This window comes from Bos grunniens, chromosome 10, assembly GCF_055505025.1.
Source record: "Bos grunniens cultivar Pamir isolate PY7600 chromosome 10, Bosgru_T2T1.0, whole genome shotgun sequence".
NCBI classification, from domain to species: domain Eukaryota; kingdom Metazoa; phylum Chordata; class Mammalia; order Artiodactyla; family Bovidae; genus Bos; species Bos grunniens.
In genome coordinates, this window is record NC_141174.1 from 58,761,881 (window position 1) to 58,775,946 (window position 14,066).

The 14,066-nt window shown below is 41.9% G+C and overlaps 1 protein-coding gene across 4 annotated transcripts in view; it reads right to left on the reverse strand.

The window, feature by feature from the left end:
• Window positions 1-14,066, reverse strand: part of GNG2 (G protein subunit gamma 2) — a 192,726-nt gene that overhangs the window by 138,013 nt on the left and 40,647 nt on the right. The gene's annotated exons all lie outside the window — the stretch shown is intronic.

Below are 14,066 nucleotides of genomic sequence, written 5' to 3' on the forward strand. Positions count from 1 at the left end.
CTCCACTCCAAGGGAAGCTGCTTCATGACATATGGGATTAGTTTCTCCCACTTCATTTCTGGATAGCTGTTAACAATACACACTGTACGGCTGCTGGAGGAGAAAAGCCATCCTCCACCCTTCCTAGATTTGGGCACAGAGTTCCTGGGGCTGCCTACTTCTTCTCCTCATGGTCAGTCAATGGAGAAAATATAATGAACATGGGCTCTAGTGGGGCCCAGGAGAAATGTTCTCTGCTTGCAGCCTATTCTCTTTGAACTCTCGGTAACCAGAGGCCAGCAATCTCTTTAGCCTCATAGGTGCCGCAGAAGTCCCCACAGGTGCCCTTGGCAGGTTTCAGGAATAAATAGAAGAGGGAAAAACAAAGGGGAAAGATTAAGAGAGAAGGGTTTATTTTTCTCATAAGAGCCATTTTTTAAAATAAGACTTCTGAAAACAGAACTCAACTGAGAGCCAAATAAATAAAAGGCAATGTAATTATTTTTAAGAGGAAAAAAATATGAAAACTTGACTGTAAAAAAAAAGGGAAAAATATCACCACCACCAGATGAAGAGGAAGAAAAGACCAAGAAGCAACTGTGTTGCTTGTAAGACTCCCAGAGGCAAATTCTAATACACTGAACAGGATCAGGGGAGGGTGGGTGAGGGGTGGGGTGGGGGGGAGGGGGCACAAAATAAACTTTTAGTTTAAACAACGTGGGTATGTCACTGGAATTGGTTATTTAAAAGCATTTACTTTTTATCTCAAATTGGGTATAATTTATACATTCAAATACACAAGTATTTATTGGAAGCTTACTAGGTGCCAGCCAGTTCATATGATAGTAGGGGAATCAAAATATAAAAGCAAACAAATAAGTATTGGGTATGTCAAGTAGCTTCGTCTTGTGGAGAAAAATAACAAAGGGGAAGAGAGTGGCAGGAATGCATACAATATCTTGAGTAGGATGGTCAGGAAGGCTGCTGATTAGTCCCTGATTTCCACATTTTACCCATTCCTTTCAATTCATTCTCTGCCCTCTTTGTTGTGTTCTGTGCCCAGTGGTATCTCCGAGATGGCCCCAATTATTCTTGGCTCCTGCTATTCACAACTGGTGTGGTCTCATCCCATAGGTGGATCTATGGGACCAAGATGACAATGTGTGATTTCCCAGGCTGGTCATAAAAGGCTCTTAGCTTCCACCGTGGGCTCTTGGATCACTCACTCTGGGGGAAGCCAGGTACCATGTCAGGTACCATGTTATGAAGACACTCAAGGAGCCACGAGGAGGCCCATGTTGGGGCAAGATTTTAGGCCTCCTGCCAAAAATGAGCACCAGTTTGCCAGTCACGTTAAATGAGCCACCTTGGAAACAAATCTTCCACTCCAGTGTGCTGTGTGTATGTGTATGCTAAGTCACTTGAGTTGTGTCCTACTCTTGGTGACCCTGTGGACCTAGCCCACCAGGCTCCTCTGTCCACAGGAAGCCCCCTTCCATTCCGGACAAGCCTTCAAAAAATTGACATCTTGACTGCAACCTCATATGAGACCTGGGGCTGGAAGCATCAGGATAAGCTGCTTCCAAATTCCTGACCCACAGAAACTGGAAGGGATTAGTAAATGTTTATTGTTTCAAGCCTCTGTGCTTTGGGGTAATTTGTGATGCAACCATAGAAAAGTTGTACAGTACCCAACAGCCTTGGACTCTGGCTTCCAGCTGTGTTCGGCCAATGCACAGAAGGTGAGGTGAGTGCTCTACTCCTCCACATTCTGCTCGGCTCCTAGTTTCCTCCCACAGTCACCACAGCTCCCTCTGGGCAGCCCCAAGGGCCTCCAGAACTGCAGCTCTCTTAGCGCTTCTGCAACACTCTTCCTTCCCTTTGCCCCTTCAAGCCCAGTCGTGAAATCAAATCTTGCTGTTGGGTTCCTTAACCATGTACACACCTCTGTACTGAGTCCCTTCATCCCCATAAGAATTGTGTGCTTTCTATTTCCTACCAAGACTTGGGCTGATACAAAGGTCTCCTTGTAGGAGCCAACATTTGGAGACTTGCAGAAGGCAATGGCAACCCACTCCAGTAGTCTTGCCTGGAAAATTCCATGGATGGAGGAGCCTGGTAGGCTGCAGTCCATGCGGTCGCAAAAAGTTGGACACGACTGAGCGACTTCCCTTTCACTTTTCACTTTCATGCATTGGAGAAGGAATGGCAACCCACTCCAGTGTTCTCGCCCAGGGACGGCAGAGCCTGGTGGACTGCCGTCTATGGAGTCGCACAGAGTCGGACACGACTGAAGTGACTTAGCAGCAGCAGCAGGGAGTGAGTGAGGGCTGGAGGCCTCCTAAAGTGGGGGGAAGAACGTTCCAGCAAATGCAGAGCCCCTAGGATGAGGGAATGTTCCATGTATTCAAAGAACAGCAAGGAGGTCAGCCTCAGTGGAAGAGAATTCACAAACAGGAAAGTGAAGGGGAGAGGCAGTCAGGGGCCAGGTCAGGCAGCATTCTGTGGGTTATGGTTGTGTTCTGAGTGTTAGGTACAGCTATGGGTGAGTGGGGAGTGGTTTGAATAGGGGCATGGCATGATTTGACTTGCATTATGAGACCAAGATGTAGGTAGACATAACAGAAACTCAGGCAATAGTAAGGAGGGTCTTTTAGAATTTACAAAGATGAGGAGGCTTGGGTATGATGAATAAAGATGGTGAGATGACTGAATTCAGGACATATTTTGAAACTAGACCTGTAAAAATTTGCTGCTATATTGAATGTGGGAGAAGTAAAAGTAAGGAAGACTCTGAAGTGAATGATGAAGCCTGGAGCTATTTATTGAGACGAAAACAAGGGAATGTGTGTTGGGGGGTGGGGGTGGGAAGAGAAGCAATTTGGAGGAAGGAGGGGTGGAAATCAAGAGTTTGTTCATTTCATTGTCAAAAGAGGAAAAGAAGAGCACTCTGCTGTTTAAAAAAAGGAAGATGAGAGGTCCTTCCCTCACTTTGCAAAGGAAAGGATCTACATACATAGTGTAGCATTTCTATCTCCTAGCCTATTAGGAGAGTGCCCTTAGAAGACTTTTAAAATCAAGTAGTGCATTCTCAACTTCAGTTATAAATGTGATTGTTTCATAGGTCACTTCTGGTTCCCCAAAGAGGAGACTAGATAAATCCAAGAACCAAGTCTGTTCCTGGAGACCAGGGCCTCTGTTGTCTATTATAAAACATCATCTGACTATCCATTAAGGATTCTAATCATGCTTGTAAAAGATCATCTTATTGGTTCATCTCAGATGACTTTTAAAAAAAAATTTGAAATATGACGACCTTCAATTCCAGAAGCAGATGCGGGAGGAAACAACTTAACAGACACTTCCGTTTTTCTTGGGACAGCACCCTCTGCCCCACTTCCGCAGTTTGGGGCTCCTTTTACCATAAAAGCAGAGCTGTGCTTCCCCACCCACACTGAGACCCTAAGTCTCCTATACAGCAGTGGTTACCTGCTTTTTTTTTTTTTTTTTTTTGCAGACTGAAGCTTTAGAGAGAAGCTTGGGCAATTCAGTGTGGAGCTGGTGTTCAAAGCCCTCCCTCTACAGACTTGCTCAGAGACCAAGTCAGCACCCTGAGCTCTGAGCACAGAAGGCAACGCCCTTGGCCTCCTTGTGATGTTTGCCTCACCCACACCCTCCTCTACAGGATGTTTTGTGATGCCAGGACACAGCTGTCTTGATGCCAGCAGGCATTTGTTGTTGTTGTTGTTGTGTTCATAATGACCTCTGTCTAAAAATTCTGTAGGCTTCCAGGAAGGGACACAGCGACTGTGATAAAATGGACTTCTCCTCCCTGCCCCCTCTGGTTACCATGGCAACTGTGAGTGACTGATTTCCTCGTTGCCATGTAAATGCCGTGGGATCCCAGCCACTGCACCACACAAAGACGTAAGAATAGTGAGAAAACAAAAATCATATCTAAAAAGACAAAGGATTTCATCTCAAGCCTTTCTCTCACACAAAGCAGAGGAAAGGAATCAATTGTAATAAGAAATGGTACTCTTCCTGTGATAGGAGCATAATTCTCCCTCATTGGAGGCAAAACTAGGGAAAAAAAAGGGGAAATCCCTCATTTGTTGCCTAAGGAGTTGGCATGGTGACAGGAAGACAGATGCCATTCTCAGGTGGCTAGAACCCTTCAATAATGAGCCAGAGGCCCACTGTAAGGAAATCTGAAATATTTAACTGGGGTGGAAGAATTAAGTTAGACTGAAAACAAAACAGAAAAAAGAGGTTTCATGGACACTTTTTAGAGTTACTCTTATTTGTATAGTTTCAGAATTTTAGAATTAAGATCCCAAATGCTCTAACTTGTAACACTTGTTGGATTTTTATTTCTATCCAGTAACTTTGGAGGAATAACAAAATGCAGTTATTTTTTCTTTTTTTAAAAATTTGTAATACCCTGATAAAACCACATTCAAAAATTGATTAATGCATATTTTGATGGTTTTCATAGCTTGGGTGTTACCTATCTTTAGTAATATCTACAAAGAGCTTCCCTCATAGCTCAGTCGATAAAGAATCTGCCTGCAATGCAGGAGACCAGGGTTCAATCCCTGGGTTGGGAAGATCCCCTGGAGAAGGAAATGGCAACCCACTCCACTATTCTTGGCTGGAAAATCTCATGGACAGAGGAGCCTGGCGGGCTACAGTCTATGAAGTCACAAGGGTCGGATACGACTTAGCAACTGAACCCAACCACAAAGCGTACAAGTACATAAAAAGCTTGTGAAATATATTTCCTACTACTCTATGTATACAAAACCAAATTTGTTCATCATTTACTTTCTTGACTTTTCATATCTTAGATTCAAATGGTGTAAAATTAATCTATTGTTCTTTAGGAATTTTGTTCTGCTTTTGACAAATTTTAAAACAGATAAAGCTTTTAAAAACCTAATCAGGCAGAATTTTCATAGATTCGCTGAGACACACACACACAGAAGTACTTATATTACTTTTAGTTTTACTATTAGTTTAGACTAATATGCTTTTACTGACATGCTTTACTATTAGTTACTATTAGCTGAATCATGAAATCTTTTTTTTTTTCTATTTTTAGCTATGAAAAAGCATGAAATCATTTCTGAATGCCTGTCTTACGGAAGGTTGGAGCTGCAATGAGCTGAAGCATGCCAAGTTTTACAAATGCCAGAGAAGTGACGCTGAGGGGTGCTCCAGGGTACAAGGTGGATAGACCCTGGTCCGGTAACTGCCACTTCCTAATACGCTTTCTGGCATTCCACTCTGCCTCATCACAAAAGCCAAACTGGGCCAATAGGGGTCACACAGGACAAAAAGTTGGGACAGGAATTCAGAGCACACATAGTTTTACAAAATCTTAGGTTCAATAATGTTACCCAGGTTCATTTGATGCAGAACTTCTCAGAGCTTTTGATATGCCAATATGGGTGGTGACTGGAGAAAATAAATAGAATACAGGATAGAACAGGAAGAGGTCCTAGAGAATATGATATTTCTCAAATGTATTTGGCCACTGAGCCATGTCTTCACAGAACATCTCTTGAGTTCTTCAGCAGTTCTTTGAGAAATGCTGGGCCTAATTTCTCTAACGGTAATTTAAAGACATATGGCTTTTTAGGATTTAAAATGACAAGATTTAAAAAAGTGACTGGCTCCATATGATTATCTAATTTAGCCTGTAGCCAGATTCCTAAGATAGCAAGAGAAAGAAAAAAAGAAATTTTAAAAAAAGGATCTACAGTAAATCAGGTGACTTTCAGAATATTTACTTTAAACCTAAGGACAAGAGCACATCTTTTTCTTTTCAAGATTTTATTATAGTTTCCATAGGTCTAACAGGCAACATTCTCTAACAACAAACTCCACAAGAGCTCCCAATTGTTTCAGCCAAATTTGTGTCAAGAGGCAAAGAGGAACAGACATCAGAGGGATGTGAGTGAAACCTCTGGGGATGGGGAGTAGAGGGGAGTGGTGTCAGCTGGAAGTTGCTGTTGATTCACCTGGGAAGGAACCACCAATGCTGTGGACACTTCAGGGCTTCCATCAGACCACACTGATTGTTTATACAATGACCCCCCACCTACCAGCTGTGAGAAACAACAGAGTTGTCAGCAACCTCACCACTGCTGAAGTCAATGAGAAAAGGAAACCTTTTCTACTGCCCCTTACTCTAATAGTTTATGCATAAAGGGGCTACGTCAGAGAGCAGATGAGCCCCCTGACCGGGTCCTGCTTGCTCTAGGGAGATGTGAAGTGACTGAAGGATTATGGGACAGAATGAAGTACCATTAAGGGAGCTTGCTGCCCAGAGGAAAGGACAGTCAACTGCAACAAAGCTGGTAGAAGCCACTTGAAAGAGAAAACAGATCCATGTTTGTACTTCACCAGCTTGAGTGTCTTTAGACTGGCTGAGTAGCTGAACAGCCATGTAAACCCTACTAGACACTGATAGGGGAAATTGAGAGGAGAAAGCATAGGGAGGAGATGAATTTATTTTGCCTGGGCTTCCAGGCAAGTCTTTAGAACAGAAATAGCAATTGAGACAGTGGCTGAGGGCTGAGTAGGAGAAAGGGGACTCTTCAGGCTGAGGTATCTGCCTGTTCAGAAGTGTGATGTGGGACAGAGCCATGAGGGGTTGGAATAGTGTGAACAAACGGCCAGGCTGTGTTGGTGGAGCCCACCATGGGTTGAAGAAGTGGGCTGGGGGTGGTTGGGGGCTGATATGATCAGGTTAGCATTTTGGAAAAACCATTCTGTGACAATGCGGGGTTGGCTTTGAAAGGGAGTAGGGTGGAAGGCAAGAGCAGAGTAGACACAGAAAATGTTCGAGAGGTTTCCACAGCACTCAGTGGTCAAGTGTCTGGTGATGTCTGGGAGGAGGTGAAAGGGAGAGAGGGGAAGAAAGAAGAGGCAAGGAGTACTCTCAGGAGGAAACACCCAGAGTAGATGGGTGCGCCTTCATCTATCCACTCAACAATTATTTGTTTGCATTACTATAAAAGCAATGTCTCTCTCTTTGTCCTAAAGGCCTTTCCTATGATTTATAGTAAGAATGGTGTTGATTAGCCACACTTGATATAGTTCAGCTAATTCTAACTTAACTGGGTTGTTGATCTCTTCTGCTTTATAAGAACATGGGTGGGCCTTTTACAGGAACATCTCAGTTTGCTACTTCAGTGGCACCAAGATTAGCAGCAGAGATCTCAGGAGGAAGAGGAATTTATTTTTCCTGACTTCAATTCTGGCAAATACCTGTGCTCTGTGAAAAATGGTCACACATGGGCCATCCCTCTGGCAACACAGGCCAAACTGACATCTTGTTAAATTAATTGGGACCTTGAACAGGTCCACGACTCTTCTGGTGGTAGAACTCAGGAAGAACCTCTCCTGTACTGGGATGGTGAGGGGCCAGCTTCTCAGCATTTTGTTTAGGTGCTCAGAGCCCCAGAGCTGCTGCCTGAGACATCCTGCCTGCCCATCACAGGGTCAGTTACTGACTTTGACAATTCTAGAGGATGCAGAGAGAAGAGATAATTAACTGCTCTGGTGAAGACCCGGGAAGATGTTTGCTCTCTCATCATCTTGATAAAAATAACACATATTAACATCAAATTTTTAGAAAACTTATTTGAAGACATCAACTTCAGACTAAAAGATTGTAATTGTACTTTCTTTTCATGAGTCCCTGTGTCTAGACTAGATATTATTGAGACAATTGTCTCATATCTGAACAAGCTTTTAGCATCCTGGCTCTGAAAAGGAGAGTTCTTTTTTTAAAGACTTCATTACCGTTTAGGTCAGGAGAGGGCAAATAAGCATGACATCATAGGTTAGACAAAAAAGGAGGTCTTGCAGACAATGGGAAAATAACATGCAGTGTAATAAAAACTTCCTGAGGCAGAATGTTCAGAAATCAGTATGTTTCCCTCGATGGGACTTTCTGGGCACTGCGTGTGAAGTTAATTCGTATTCAACATCATTCTTAAATGTATTTGTCTCTATTTCATGTACTAGACACGATCTACTCTTTTTTCGTGACAGAATTTACATTATCTGGGGGCTGTCATTGAGATCACCACTGTTCCTGTACAGCCCTAAGGAAGGGCATTCCACCAAATCTGTCCCCAGACCTGCATGCTGGAAGGCATGTCTGTTTTTCACAGTGATCTCCTAATTCCTACAGAATGACTTTCTCTTTTGCCTCTCATTTCTGCCTACTCTTTTTCTTCCATGGGCCTTCATGTTTTGTTCCTCATTTTATGTTTGTGTTTACATTTACTTCCCATTCTGAAAGGAAGACACTTTGGGAGCCTAATAAATTTGGGTCTTTCCTTAATTGGAAAGTTGCAGGTAAGGAGCAGGAGTGGATGATCCTAGTCATCTGCCTTAAAATATACCCCCCGCCACCCTATCCCATCCTCCAAGACACTTTTCTTTAGGTACTTCAGTTTAAGTGTTTGTAGAGGAGTGCAGAGCCTGGGCAAGACAATCGGGTTGATATGCCTGAGTCAGCCTATCTCAAACCAATGGTGGGTGATGCTCCAGAGCTGTGGGGAAGGAGAGGGAACCAGGATGGATCGCGTGAAAACTCCTCTTATTTACCTAGATAGCCATGGACCTCTAAATTATTATACATAAAGAGAGCCGGGAGATATGGAGGCCTGAATATAAAAGTAATGTTCCTCCTTCTGAAGATAAAAGAAGGATGTAAGAAGTTAGGTTTGGAGAGAATAAAATATCTGAATGTTTTGTCTTCATTTTGTATTTTCTGGTGCTTTATATCTCTTATCTGCTGTATTAGTTCAGTGTTCCTTTCTGCTTCCCATGGTAATTACTGAATCTCACCCTCAGCTCTTTCCCTCAGCCATTAATAAACATCAGGTTAGCCTGAAGCTTTTTCTTGTCTCTTTGGCTCCTCCCTCAGAGAGAGCATTAAAGAAGCTGAGTCTTGCTAGTAATTCCAGGACAGAAAGCCTAACCCTACAGAATTGCCCTTCTGTTCATTTGCGTTCCTCTACTTAGGTGAAGACCCTGCAGACCATCAGAGTTCCCAGCTCTTTTTAGCATGGAATTTATCATTATCTGTTTATATACAGTAGTGGGGTGGACATTTAGGCTATCTTTAAACTAGGCATATAATAAGGAGTTGTAACTCAGAGCATGGGTTACCTGCTCTGTAACCCATGGGTTACAGAGGAAAATGGGTCTCTTTGGACATAGCAGAAATAAATGGAATGCCCTAAAGGGAATGGGAAAGAAAATCTATTTCCAGAACATTTGCATTCTATTAATGAGCACTTCAGGCCATGTACTCAATAATTTTGCATTTGTTACAGCCCTAGTTGTGTTCTCAGAACCCACTTGGGCAACATTCCATATGCCTTCCTTCTCTCCCAAAGGATGCGCCTAGAAAATTAAAGTGGCTTTAATGACCTCAGTGTTGAGCAGCATGTGTTTCTCCTTAAGCACCACTCAGGGACACGGGCATCCACACAGCACACAAGCACAAGGCCTTTTGCACGAAGCAGGGAAGGCTTTCTTCTGACTTGCTACCCTCTGGAGGGAGTCACATTAGCACCAAGCCAGCCTTTCATCTGCCATCATTCCCCAGCACTTGACTCCTGTCTTCCAGCTGGTTGACAAGCTCTGTCGTTAGTCACAGGGAAGGCCTGGCTTCCACATGGCTGTGACCTCAGCAGGGAGCCCAGGGCAGACAGAAGCCAGGCAAGCCCTGGGATGGAGACCAGAGCATGGCTGGCAGCCCCACACCATTGTGCAAAGTCTACATGCTGAGGCCAGGCACACTCTGGAGGATTTTCTATACATAGAAAAATAGGTATTTGCATCCATCTAGCTAACAGAAAGACAAGAATCCTCTGAGGTAATTCCTGCTTTCCTTTCTCCTGTCAGCCCTTAAAACACCTTCCTTCTGCCTTCTCCAGAAGCCTCAGTGCAGTGTGTTATTTATTTAATGCACTTTCCAAACGAAGTCAGCATTCTACAAATTTTTGTAACTGACAAGTTTTTTGTCTCTTCCAATAATTTTCCCGAGAGCAAGACTATGTTTCTAACTCAATTGGTTCTGCACGATGAGGGGGTCTTAAAGGCATTCTGACACACGTTGAGAGGGTCTCAAGCCAGCTACTTTAAGCCTTGAAAACATTATATCCCATGCTAACCACACAGCCACCAATATCATTATAACAAGAGGGAAACAATGATGGGGCAGTACTCATGTGATGATCATTTCATTCATCATCCCAGCAGGGGCACACAGGAAGCATGCTATGATGAACTGGCTTCAGTGACAGGTGAGTGATGCTCTGCAGAATGCATGCTCCTGGGAGTTTTTCTAAAAATCAATACTGCCATTCTTTATGCCCCTCAAATCTCACAGACCTCATCCCCTCTGCCTGAAATTGCACAAATAATGGTTTTCACTTTTTTTGATTTAAGGCTCCCTGACTATTGTTAAAAAATTCCTTAGGGAGGTAGCCATTAGGCTTCTTCAGCCATCTCCACCTTAGTGAAAAGGAGTAACGGTCTTTACCTAAAGCTAGGTGTTGAAGGAATAAATATGACTGAGTTTGTGTTCATGGTCTTCCCCTATTCCTGGTTCTAAGGACTCTTTTTGCCTCTTGCTGTAGAGATATTGGGTACCAAGAATTAAAAGACAGCTGGAGGCGTTAAAATGATTTATATTAGAAAGATGTTAGAAGAAATTCATTGGGCCAAAAGGAGCTGGAAAAGAGTCTTGAGTGGGGAAAGAAGAAATCAGTGAAAGATGAAGATTTTCATGGAACATGTAGAAGGATAGAGATTTAGGGGGAAACTGTGGAAATTGCTATGAAGAGGGGGACTGGACATGGATTTTCCATGAAGTTCTAATTAGCAAAGATTCCTCCTAAGTCCCTGGGACCCATGTACTGTATTTATATGCTCACTTTATATTCTTCTATATACAGAATATCCCTCCCTCCAAAACTGTGTTTCAGAATTCATAAATCTGAACTTTGAGTAAGTCTTCAGAAGTAAATGAGTGATGTTAAGAAGAAAAACTGTTCAAGTCCCAAAAGGCAAATGCCTTCCCTGTCATGCCAGGGTCCTTTTTTTAAGTCTTCATAAGGGTCATCTGAATTCAGAAGGGTGTAAATTTGTTTGACCTACTAATTGTTGTTGTGTTGTTCAGTCACTAAGTCATGTTCAACTCCGTGCAACCCTATGGACTATAGCCCACCAGGCTCCTCTGTCCCTACGGTTCTCCAGGCAAGAATACTGGAATGAGTTGCCATTTCCTTCTCCAGGGGATCTTCCCAGACCAGGGATCAAACCCAGGTCTCCTGCACTGGCAGGTGGATTCTTTACCACTGAGCCACCAGGGGAGCCCAACTTACTAATTATTTATTAGAATGTTTTACCATTTTATAAGTGTAAAATTTAAACTTTAAAGAAAACTGCTAATGCGAATGTTTTTGCCTACTGCCATGGAAAGAACTGTCTCCATTCTACCACTAATTCGTATGTTGATTTACCCCCAACATGATCATATTTGGAGATGGAACATTTGAGAGGTACTTTATTTAGGTGAGGTTATGAGGATGGGTCCCTCATGATGGGATTAGTGGCTTTATAAGAAGAGACACCCTAGAGTTCACTTTTGAAGATATAGGGAGAAGATGGGCATCCTTAAGCCAAGAAGAGAAATCTCACCAGAAACTAGACAAGCTGACATGATGATCTTAGACTTCTAGACTCCAGAACTTTGAGAGAATAAATTTCTGTTGCTTAAACTACCTAGTCTATGGTATTTTATTATGGGAGCCTGAGCTAAGACACTTATGGAGAATAATTTTTGAGTTGTAGAAACACAAATTATTTCTGAAAGTAAAAAAGAGAACCCCAAAGATAATGGTTTATTGTCCTGTGGTAAATAAATTAGTTTTGTATTAGTAGTCTTATTCTTAAACATTCATTTTTTGGTTTCACTAACTAAATATTCAGTATATTCTCTTACCATCCTTAACTGGCTTCATCATCATTTTGATGATTTAAAAAAAAAAAAACTTTGACCCACAATCACTATGTATTTTTATAAGAATTGTTATTTTAAATTTTAAATTGAAAATGATACTTTTGACAGTGAAGAGAATCTTTAGGAATTATGCCACCTGTTGTATAATGTATTTCACTTTGGTATTCTTTGTGAGACTTCAGTAAAAATTTACTTTTTGGAGAAATAATTCTAAAATTCATATAGAACCACAGAAGACCCCCAAATCAGATCAGATCAGATAAGATCAGTCACTCAGTCGTGTCCGACTCTTTGCGACCCCATGAATCGCAGCACGCCAGGCCTCCCTGTCCATCACCAACTCCTGGAGTTCACTCAGACTCCCTGTCCATCGAGTCAGTGATGTCATCCAGCCATCTCATCCTCTGTCATCCCCTTCTCCTCCTGCCTCCAATCCCTCCCAGCATCAGAGTCTTTTCCAATGAGTCAACTCTTTGCATGAGGTGGCCAAAGTACTGGGGTTTCAGCTTTAGCATCATTCCTTCCAAAGAACACCCAGGGCTGATGTCCTTCAGAATGGACTGGTTGGATCTCCTTGCAGTCCAAGGGACTCTCAAGAGTCTTCTCCAACACCGCAGTTCAAAAGCATCAATTCTTCGGTGCTCAGCCTTCTTCACAGTCCTACTCTCACATCCATACATGACCACAGGAAAAACCATAGCCTTGACTAGACGAACCTTTGTTGGCAAAGTAATGTCTCTGCTTTTGAATATACTATCTAGGTTGGTCATAACTTTCCTTCCAAGGAGTAAGCGTCTTTTAATTTCATGTCTGCAGTCACCATTTGCAGTGATTTTGGAGCCCCAAACAGCCAAAGCAATAAGAACAAAGAAATAAGAACAAAGCTGAGAACATCACGCTTTTTGATTTCAAACTATATTACAAAGCTATAGTAACCAAAACAGTATGTTACCAGCATAAAGCCAGATACATAGAGCAATGGGGCGGGGGTGTGGGTGGGGGGAAGCCCAGAAATAAACTCATGCTTAAATGGTCAACTAATATTTGATGAGAGCCAAGAAATACTCAGAGAAGATAGTCTCTTCAATAAATAGTGTTTAAACATTGGATATTCACATTTAAAAGGATGAAACTAGACCCCTATCTTACACCCTTCACAAAACTAAAGATTAACTCAAAATATATTAAAGATTTAAATATAAAGCCTGAAGACTCCTAGAAGAAAATAAGACTCCTAGAAGAAAACAGGAGAGGAAGCTCCTTGACATTGGTCTTGGCAACAATTTTTAAAATTTGCCATCTAATCACACTATGTCAAATTACAAAACTTTTGCACAACCAAAGAAATGATCAACAAAATGAAAAAGGAGAAAATATTTGCAAATCATATATGTGATAAGGGGTTAACATCTAAAATATTAAAAAACTCATACAACTCTATAGTAAAAATACAATTCAATTTTTGAAATGGACAAAGAATCTGACTATATTTTTTCCAAAGAAGATATTCAGATGGCTAAAAGGTACATAAAACAGTGCTAACTATCACTGTCACTGGGGAATGCAAATCAAAACCACAATGAGCTATTACATCACAACTGTTTGGATGGCTATTGTTAGCAAGACAAAAGTAAGTGCTGATGAGGAGAAACGGAACCTTTATACATTGGTGGGAACGTAAGTTGGTTGCAGCCATTATGGTAAATAGTATGAAGGTTCCTCAAAATATTAAAAATAGGACTATTATATGATGCAGCAAATCTACTTCTGGGTATATATCTGAAGGAAACTAAATCACTATGTCACAGAGATATCTGCACCCTGCCATGTTTATTGCTGCATTATTTACAATAGCCAAGACATGGTCACAACCAAAGTGTCCATCAGTGGATGAATGGATAAGGAAAATGTGGTATGTATACAAACACACACACACAGTGAAAGAGAAAGGAAACCTTGCTATTTGTTATAGCATGAATAAATCTTGAGGGCATTATGCTAAGTAAAATTTGAGAAACGTGAAAGAAAG